Source organism: Rutidosis leptorrhynchoides, chromosome 5 (genome assembly GCF_046630445.1).
Source record: "Rutidosis leptorrhynchoides isolate AG116_Rl617_1_P2 chromosome 5, CSIRO_AGI_Rlap_v1, whole genome shotgun sequence".
Classification (NCBI taxonomy): Eukaryota; Viridiplantae; Streptophyta; class Magnoliopsida; order Asterales; family Asteraceae; genus Rutidosis; species Rutidosis leptorrhynchoides.
In genome coordinates this window covers 296,990,929-297,001,599 of record NC_092337.1, presented here as the reverse complement: position 1 = coordinate 297,001,599, position 10,671 = coordinate 296,990,929, and positions in this window count along the sequence as shown.

Sequence of the window (10,671 nt, the reverse complement as noted above, 5' to 3'; positions counted from 1 at the left end):
AGTATTGTTAAATAAAGTTTATGAGTACAAATAGAAACAGAATCGAAAAAATGAGGGTCGTCATAGTACCTCCCCGTTAATAAAAACTTCGTCCCGAAGTTTTAGGTGGACTTCTCAGACGCATCTGCTGTTGAGAAGAGATGGGGATATTTCCGTCTCATCTGGTCTTCATGTTCCCAGGTATACTCGGGGCCTCTACGTAAATTCTAATAGATCTTAACAATAGGTATAGTGCTCTGTTTCAAGCGTTTTTCTGTTTGATCCACAACCTCAATTGGTTCTTCTATGAAATGCATTTTATCATCAATGCGGATATCATCCAATGGAATAACGAGTGTGTCATTAGCAAGACACTTTTTAAGTTTCAAGACATGAAACACGTCGTGTACATTACTAAGTTCAGCAGGTAGTTCTAATCGATAAGCCACGGGTTCGATCCTTTCGAAAATCTTAAAAGGTCCAACAAAATGCGGACTTAGTTTGCTTCGTTTACCAAAACGAACGACGCCTTTCCAAGGGGATACTTTCAACATGACTTTATCACCAACTTGGAATTCTAAATCTTTCCGATGGTTATCAGCATAGCTCTTCTGTCGACTGAGGGAAGTTTCTAATCGTTTCTTAATCTGAACGATCTTTTCGGTAGTTTCATGAATGATTTCAGGACCAGTTAACTGTCTGTCCTCTAGTTCATCCCAGCATAGTGGGGATCTACATTTTCGTCCATACAAGGCTTCAAAAGGTGCAGCCTTAATACTTGAGTGATAGCTGTTGTTGTAAGAAAATTCAGCCAAAGGCAAGTGTCTATCCCAACCTTTGCCGAAATCAATAACACAAGCACGAAGCATATATTCCAATGTTTGAATGGTTCGTTCACTTTGACCATCGGTTTGAAGATGATAAGCAGTACTCATGTAGAGTTGAGTTCCAAGAGCAGATTGTAAAGTTTTGCAAAATCTTGAAATGAATCGACTGTCGCGATCTAAAATGATTGAGATAGGGACTCCATGACATGAGACTATCTCTTTGATATAAAGTTGTGATAATTTGTCCATCTTGTCAGTTTCTTTGATAGGTAAGAAGTGTGCATATTTAGTAAGATGATCCACTATGACCCATATAGTATCATTGTCATTTGAAGTCTTGGACAACTTAGTAATGAAATCCATAGTGATACATTCCCACTTACACTGCGGAATATCCGGCTGTTGAAGTAAACCAGACAGCTTTTGATGCTTGGGTTTAACTTTCAAACTAGTAAGGCACTTGCTCACATAATCAGCAATATCAGATTTCAGATTAGGCCACCAATAAAACTCTTTCACATAGTGATACATTTTACTAGAGACCGGGTGAATAGAGTACCTAGTCTTATGTGCTTAATCTAAGACTAGTTCTCGAAGATTTCCAAAGATTTGGACCCAGATTCGGTTATTGAAAAACCTTATTCCATTTCCCCTGAGTTCAAGTTGCTTTACGAGACCTTTAAGTCCCTCGAGTTGGACATTCTCTTCCTTCAATGTCTCAAGTTGTGCTTCACGGATTTGAGATGTAAGATTCGTACGAATACGTATATTTAAAGCTCGAACTCAAATCGGTTTGGCACGATCCTTTCTACTAAGGGCATCGGCAACTACATTCACCTTGCCAGGATGATATTTTAGTTCACAGTCATAGTCATTTAATAAATTGACCCAATGATTTTGTCTCATGTTCAGTTGCTTTTGATCAAATATATGTTGAAGACTTTTATGATCGGTAAACACCGTGAATTTTAACCCATAGACATAATGTCTCCACATCTTCAATGCGAATACCACAGCTCCTAACTCCAGGTCATGCATGGTATAGTTCTTCTCATGTTTCTTCAATTGTCTAGATGCATAAGCTATAACTTTGTTACGTTGCATTAAGACACATCCGAAACCTTGGTTCGAGGCATCACAATAGACTACAAAATCATCGGTGCCATCGGGTAATGATAAAATCGGGGCTGTGGGCAATTTATCCTTTAGAACCTTAAAAGTAGATTCCTGTTCTTCGGACCACTCAAAATTCTTCCCCTTGTGAGTTAGCTTAGTGAGAGGTTTGGCTAGAATAGAAAAATCTTTAATAAACCTTCAGTAATAACCGGCAAGTCCCAAAAATTGACGGATATGTTTCGCACTCTTAGGCACTTCCCAGTTTCGAATAGCAGTGATTTTCGCCGGATCGACATGTATTCCTTCACTATCAACTACATGTCCGAGGAATTGTACGGTTCGCAGCAAAAATTCACACTTGGAAAACTTGGCATACAGTTGTTCGTTCTTTAAGAGCTCTAGAATCAATCGAAGATGTTGCTCATGCTCTTTCTAGCTCTTAGAATAGATTAAGATGTTATCGATGAAAACGATCACTAGTTAGTCAGGATAAGGTTTGCATACATGGTTCATAAGATCCGTGAATACAGCAGGAGCATTGATTAAACCAAAAGGCATGACAGGAAACTCATAGTGTCCGTAACGAGTTCGGAAAGTAGTCTTAGAAACATTAGCTTCCTTGACTCTCAATTGATGATAACTCGACCTAAGATCAATCTTTGAATAGATACTTGACCCTTGCAATTGGTAAAACAGGTCATCAATACGCATGAGTGGATAATGATTCTTGATGGTTAGCTTGTTGAGTTCTCGGTAATCAATACACATCCTCAACGTGCCATCTTTCTTCTTAACGAAGAGAACAGGTGCTCCTCTCCAAGACGAGCTAGGATGAATGAAACCTTCCTCCAAAAGTTCTTGGAGTTGGTGGGATAATTCCTTCATCTCAGGTGGAGCTAAGAGGTATGGTGCCTTTGCAATATGCGCAGCACTGGGGGTCAAATCGATCTGAAACTCAACCTGTCATTGGGGAGGGAGACCATAGAGTTCTTCAGGAAACACTTCAGGAAATTCTCTAACCACCGGTACATCTTCAATGCGTTTCCTTACGGTTCGACTTCCTTAACATGAGCCAAGATAGCTGGATCCCTTCATTAGATACTTGCAGGTTTTGATGTATGAAATGATATTGAGTTTGGAACCACTCATCTCTCCTTAAACGATTAGGGTTTTCACTCTAGGTTGCTTGAGAATATGCATCATTCATTCCAGCGAGGATATGGTGATGATTAAGCATGATAATTAAGCGTCAAAGATAAAGAGATAGGTTGTTTAAGAAAGAATGAATGGAAGTTCACAACCTTTATGATATAGGAGAGATTGTTAATATACTCATGGGTATGAGATAGATAGTTTGGTTAAAATGAGCTCTTCGTATATCTACAAATTAGATGATGATTACCCTTCATGTAATAACATTGAGATTTTCGAATGAATGGCTTGGAAATTTCTCTTTGATTCAATTTCTATTTCATATATCATGATATTGGAATTTCTATATGAATTACCATAACATAATCACGTTGATCAGGCATCATTATGTTTCACTAATTCACACTTCCATTCCAAGGTCACTCCATAGGGTCAGGATATGTGATCAAACTACATAATATTTACTTATTAGAAAACTTTCTAGGAACTTAAAGCTCAATTGCCATTTAAAGAGTTCATTACCTAAAACGTTTCCTAACACACTAAAGATTGTATGGAGAGAATCTTCATGAGTCTAGAAGGACATTTTCTGGTTCGCAAACCAAGGCATCACGGTAGATATTATAACAATAATGTTATGTACATGACCATAATAAATGACATGGAAAATGTCGTGAAATTCAGAAGTCATAAATGACATCCTTAAGAAAGGAAGCAGGGTATAGAGAGGGATGCTAAGGAAAGATATAAGGACAAGATATAAAGAAACGTATAATAAGGAAACACTAAAAACTAAGGCAGGAATATGATCAAGTAAAGGCACTTAAAACTAAGGCAAGAATACAGACAAATGAGAAAAGTACTTAAGCTAAGCCATAAAAGGTTATAGTCCTAAAGATTGCTAAGGAACTCTAACTAACATGTAAGGCACACATAAAATGTAATCCTGGTTCTCTATAACAACCTGGCTCTGATACCACTCTGTCATACCCCCAAAATGGGCCGGGGTAAATATGACTTCACAATATCACAACACAAGTATATATAAGTGATGTGCAGCGGGGTAGTATATAAAATAGTTTATATTTTACTAGGAAAAACTATTAAATACGATACAATTTTACACAAGATATTTATTTATTTATAGAATGGATATACTTAAACCTTGCTACAACACTTATAGGCAGTGTACCTAATCGTACAGTAGTGTAGTTTTTAGTAAGTCCGGTTCGTTCCACAGGGAAATCTTTAAACAAAGCTCAACGCTATATTAGTTTACTTTTATAAAAATACAAATATATATATAAGTAATATTATTATTATAAAGGGGGGTTTTTACCGTTTAATGACCGGTTTGTCGATTTTAAGATTTTAGTCGCAGTTAAAACCTAATGTAAAATATAAAATAAATACAAGACTTAAATTAAAGCGTAAAGTAAATAACGATAATGAAATTGCGAATAATAAAAATGCGATAAAATAAAATTGCGATAATTAAAAAGTACGATAATTAAAAGTGCGATTAAATAACAATAAATAAAAGTGCGATAATTAGAAGTGCAATTAAATATAAAATAAAGGAAATTAAATATGAAATAAAAGAATTATGCTTATTTAAACTTCCGTAATCATGATGTTTGACGTGTTGATTTTAGTTTTATGCCCATGGGTTTATTTGTCCTTTGTCTTGGATTATTTAATATGTCCGTCTGGTTTTTGTCCATAACAGTCCATCAGTCATAAATATAAATTGCAAGTGTCCTTATCAAATTATTATTATACCCGAAGTTAAATATTCCAACTAATTGGGGATTCGAATTGTAACAAGGTTTTAATACTTTGTTTAATGAATACACCAGGTTATCGACTGCGTGTAAACCAAGGTTTTACTACTTTGTTAACAATTACACCAATTACCCTTGAATGTAATTTCACCCCTTTTTTAATTATTCTAGTGGCTATTAATCCATTCCCGTGTCCGGTTAAATGAACGATTATTCGTACATATAATTACCCCGCCCATCGTGTCCGATTGAGTGTATATGGTAATTATAGGGACGCCCAATTGTAAATCTTTATATTAACATTAACAAACTTTCATTTAGTTAAACAAATATAAAGCCCATTAATAGCCCATAGTCTAGTTTCCACAAGTGTCGTTCTTTTGTCCAAACCCCAATTATGGTACAAAGCCCAATTACCCAATTTTAGTAATTAGCCCAACATCATGATTACTTCGTTTTAAATAAGCATAATAATAACTTAGCTACGAGACATTAATATAAAAAGGTTGAACATAACTTACAATGATTAAAAATAGCGTAGCGTTACACGGACAGAATTTCGACTTACACCCTTACAACATTCGCTAACATAACCTTATTATTAGGATTTAAAATTAAAATTAAAATTAAAATATAAATTATATATATATATTACGTATATATTGAGAGAGAGATTGAAATAAAATATGAAATTTGATCAGAATTCGGTTTGCTTTATAGCCAGAGTTGAATTTTGGGGCTCCGCGACTCGCGGCAAAAACCCCTTCAATCTCCGCGAGTCGCGGAGATAGTATTTACAGCTCAGTCCTTGGAGTTTTCTCTGCCGACGGTTTTTTATATATAAATATAATATATATATAATTAATATAATTAATTATATATTATATTATATTTATATACATAGTTAACTTGTAATTTTTAGTCCGTTGCATCGAGCGTTAAGAGTTGACTCTGGTCCCAGTTCCGGATTTTCGAACGTCCTCGCGTACAATTTAATATCTTGTACTTTGTGTTTTGAATCTTGTACTTTTGTAATTTCGAGACGTTTCTTATCAATAATTGGAACCTTTTTGATTGTCTTTTGTACTTTTGAGCTTTTTAGTCGTTTGCGTCTTCAAATCGTCGAATCTGTCTTTTGTCTTCACCTTTTATTATTTAAACGAATATCACTTGTAAATAGAACAATTGCAACTAAAAGCTTGTCTTTCTTGAGGAATAATGCTATAAAATATATGTTCGTTTTTAGCATTATCAAATATTCCCACACTTGAGCGTTGCTTGTCCTCAAGCAATATCGTCTTGAAATACTAGAATCACTTCTTTATTCTTCACACTTTGTACATCAGTGATTTCTATACGGCGGTATAAACAATGGTAGTAACGATATGGTTTACAGTCCCACATGACTATAAAAATTTAGATACATTAAGGAAATTGGATCTTTATGAAAACATTTGATCTTTTGAAAATTAAATCTAGTTTTTACCCTAGATAAGTTTTCCGGAATAACCCTTTACCGGTGTTTGCAAAATATTTTTGTGGGTTTGGTGGGTTTCAAATTTGAAAATTTTAGCTCAAAACTTGCGGTTTTGTGTCACCCACTTGCTAACCTTGTATTAGGAAAGCAACACGTCCAGTTTACTTGTCCCGTATATTACCTTTCGGCAAACTACCGTCCGGTTGTAAAGGAAAGCGTTGAACAAGCAACTGTTAAGGCAATGTCTCGTGACATGCTTTTGATTATGGTCTATAACGTGTCGGACGCAATTACTATCCTTGGTAGGAGCAATAGTAAAGCTCACCCTTATAATTTTTCGGTCTGGCACAAGGTCCTGTCTTCGACCATGCTATGCAACCACCGTTCTTACGGTTGACACCCGATTTAGTTCAGGTGACCTAATGAATTCCAGGTGAATTCCTAGGATTTTACGTTTAATGGTAATGAACGCATTGAAAATAGGGTTTTCAGAAAACAAATCGGTTTGTAATTTTGATCAAAATATTTTCTCGTTTAAGCTCGAGTTTAGATATCATTGAATTCCATGAGTTTGAATTCTCAATCTTTAAGGTCAATCTCTAGGATTGAGTAATATCAGTCTTAAAAGCTGATTTTTAATCTTTAAGGAGATTATCCTTTCTGGGGATCTGATTCATTAGTCTTATCCAGCTAATTTGCATGGTGCCCCCCCATTGTACGAGATAAATCCTTCTCATGGTTAGGATAAATCTGACCACTTGGCGACCCTGTTTAATGCTGAGGTCCGTGGATTTCCTGCTGATTTTAGTGATGACTTTTCTAGATTTTTCGTCAACCTACAGCTGGTCTGGACGACAACTTCATGACCTAAATCAAGAAGCGCGTTTCTTTTTAGGAAGACTTTACTTCCTTTTAATGATGGAATTGATTCATCGTGTAGATCCATCTCTTCTTTTCTTTTATTGGGTAAAACAGTTTAGTTTAGTTCAAAGCAAAAGTATTTTCAGTTATTGGTTACAGATATATGTGACATATGTTTAAAATAACTTGGTAAATTTTCCCACACTTGGCTTTTATTTTCCTTTTTATAGTCCTCTATTCCATTTTAAATGAATTTTAACATTTTAGTTTGTTTCTCAATTTATGTCCTTTCCGAGGTAACAATAATTTCGGTGTTAAAACCTAGTTTTATCGTTCATAAATATGTATAAACATGATTTGAATTCATTTAATTGAAAATTTTTACTAGAATTGGGTAGTCAGTATATAAGACTAGGGCTGTTCTTTTTTATCAGAGAGCACTAGATTCTAATACAACTACTGCTTTACTAGTATTTTTAATGGTAACCAAGTGTATAAAGTAAAAAATTTTAAAATCCGAAAGAATTTAACCCCTTCCCACACTTAAGATCTTGCAATGCCCTCATTTGCAAGAAATCAGTAACAATTTAAATTATTGAGGGTGATTTGTGTGAAAATGATTAAATTTTTACCAAAGTTTCCAAATATATTGGCGTTTGTTTGCTGAATGATAAATGGTGCACATCATTTGTTCATTCCGTCTTGTTGTTATTTCACATATATTTTGCGTCTTGTCGTCAAAATTAGTTGCTTTTGCTGAACTTAATGCCAGTCTTTGAAAATGCGTTGTTTTACCCTGTTGTGTACATAAGATAAACTGCAAACATATATACATATTTTTGAAGTTTGGTTTATTACCCCACATTCAAAAATTATTAAAATCTAAGAATAAAAGTTAGATAATTATAAAAATGATTACAATATTAACAAAAATATTAAATGTATCAATAATTACAAATTACAAAATAAAAAAAAAAAAAAAATAAGTAAACTAAGGATGATATTGGTACCAATAGGGGTTCCAGGCATAACCATAAGTGCTATAGAATGCTTCGGCAGGGTCATACGTAGGATATGGTGGCTGCATCTCTATCGACCAAGGAGGGAAGACGGGTTTCGGTGTAGGAATATAGTTTCTACCTATATGTTGGCAATGAGCTATGATCTGGTTCTGATGAACTTGCCAATCTTCAAATGCTCTCTGTCTAGCATTTTCGTATTCCTGAGAAGCTATAAACCTATGCATTTCTTGCATCTCATTCCCCCCTCCTACATTACCTTGTTCCTGGTTTCTCTCCACCTGTGGATGTCTACCATGGTATCGTACTGCGGCGTTATTTTGCCTCTTCAAAACTTTCGCACCATGGTATACATTTAAACCTATAGTATCGCGGGGTTCCGGCTCTTCTAGTAATAATCCCCCCCGACTTATATCCACACCGAGATATTCACCAATCAAAGTAATAAAAATACCACCTCCTATTATGCTATGTGGTCGCATCCCCCGAACCATAGCTGATAAATAATAACCCACACAATATGGTATACTTACAGCGCTCTGTGGGTCTCGAATACACATATGGTAAAACAAATCTTGTTCATTTACCTTTTCTTTGTTCTTACCCCTTTGTGTAATCGAATTAGCTAAAAACCTATGTATCACTCTTAATTCGGCTCTATCTATATCCAAATAAGAGTAGTTTCCCCCTTTGAAACGGTGATGGCTTGTCATTTGACTCCACACACCGTGTGTATCAAAATTCTCATCTATCTTTCTACCGTTTAGTATCAATCCTCTACAATCGGCAGACGCTAACTCCTCAGGCGTATATATACGTAAAGCCTGAGCCATGTCCAGTAAAGACATGTGGCGCATCGAACCGCCTAACAAAAATCTAATAAAAGAACGATCGGTCAAACTAGCTACCCGATCATTCAACTCTATACTACATAACAACTCTTCACACCATACTTTATATACAGGTCTGCGTATGGTGAATAAACATATCCAGTCATTAAAAGAAGAATTACCATACCTCTGTACAAGTAATTCCCTAATTGGCCCGGCCAATTCTACAGCTTCTAAGGGTCCCCATTCTATGACCCTCGGTACCTCAACAACCTTAGAGTGAAGAGTATGCAAACCCCGTTGATATTTTGGATAATCTATCCAAAGTCTGTCAAATCTCAGGTTCGGGTGCAACTCTTCCAAATGCATATCGGAAAAGGTCATGACTGGATGAGGTACATCCTGCTTGTAGTAGTTATCTACCTCCTGTTGTTCCAAATTCTCGGCAGGAGCATTGCGGGCTTGGGATGAAGATTCACCCCTTTCATTCTGCGAAACACATCAAACACAAATTTTGTGCATCCAAATATGCATTAGTGTCAGCAAAATCATCAATTAAAATAATTACAATGACATTATCAATTTATATCAAACTTAAGCTTATTTTCACATTTTTATCAAATCTACACTTTTTCAAATAAGCATATACGAAAATTTTCGCCAAGTTCATAAGCATTCAACTCAAATAACATGTCAAAGTAATCATTACTAGCAATCAAACAAGTCTCAAATGGCATTGTCTTTCAAAAATCAAATTCATGAATTTTAGACTTGAAAAACTCCACTTTAATTCTCAAAATCATGTTTAGGCTCAAAGTTTAGATCATTTAACTACCTAGACATGTTACACTACTCAATTTAGCAACAATTCATGACAAAAATCGGCCATAACCTGTTTATATCAAAAAGCCCCAAATTTGCTCAAGAACACAAACCCTAGATTATTCAAAATTTGAAGTTTAACGCTTCTAATCATGTTAAACAGCATCAATCTAGGTTATACAAGCATAATATATAAACAATTTAAGTCTAATTAAACTAAAAAGCATTAAAATCAAATTGGGGAAAAAATAGCTCAAGAACACCTAATTTCGAATTAAATGGTGTTTAGGTGTAGAAATTTACCGTTTTTCTTGAGTAATTCTTAGATAGCATCCTTCTCAACATGATTTTAGCAAAAAATTTGGTGATTAACGGTTAAAAATTGGGATTTTTTGGGGTGTTTTTGGGTGGTTTTTCGGGGTTTTTCGCAGCAGAATTCGAGTTGTTTTTGTGTGGTGGAGTGTACTGATCGTGCAGCTCTTTTATTTTTTTTTCTGGGTTTTTATCCCTCCGCGAGTCGCGGAGGTTTTGTACTTCAAACTCCGCGATTACTCTTTTTTTTTTTTATATATAATCTTTAACTTCTTAAAACAATTTAGTAATTAATTTTAAAATTTTGTTTCCCTTGTTATTTAGGATGAGGTCGTTTCGGATCGATGTCCTAGTCCGTCCCTCGATAAAATTTTAAAATTTGTCTTTTTGTAGCGATTGTTTTAAAAGCTAAGATTTTTGGGTTTTTTCAATGTTTTTGGCATACTCTAATTCAGTAAGATTAAAAATAATGATAATAAAAGTTCTCGTCCC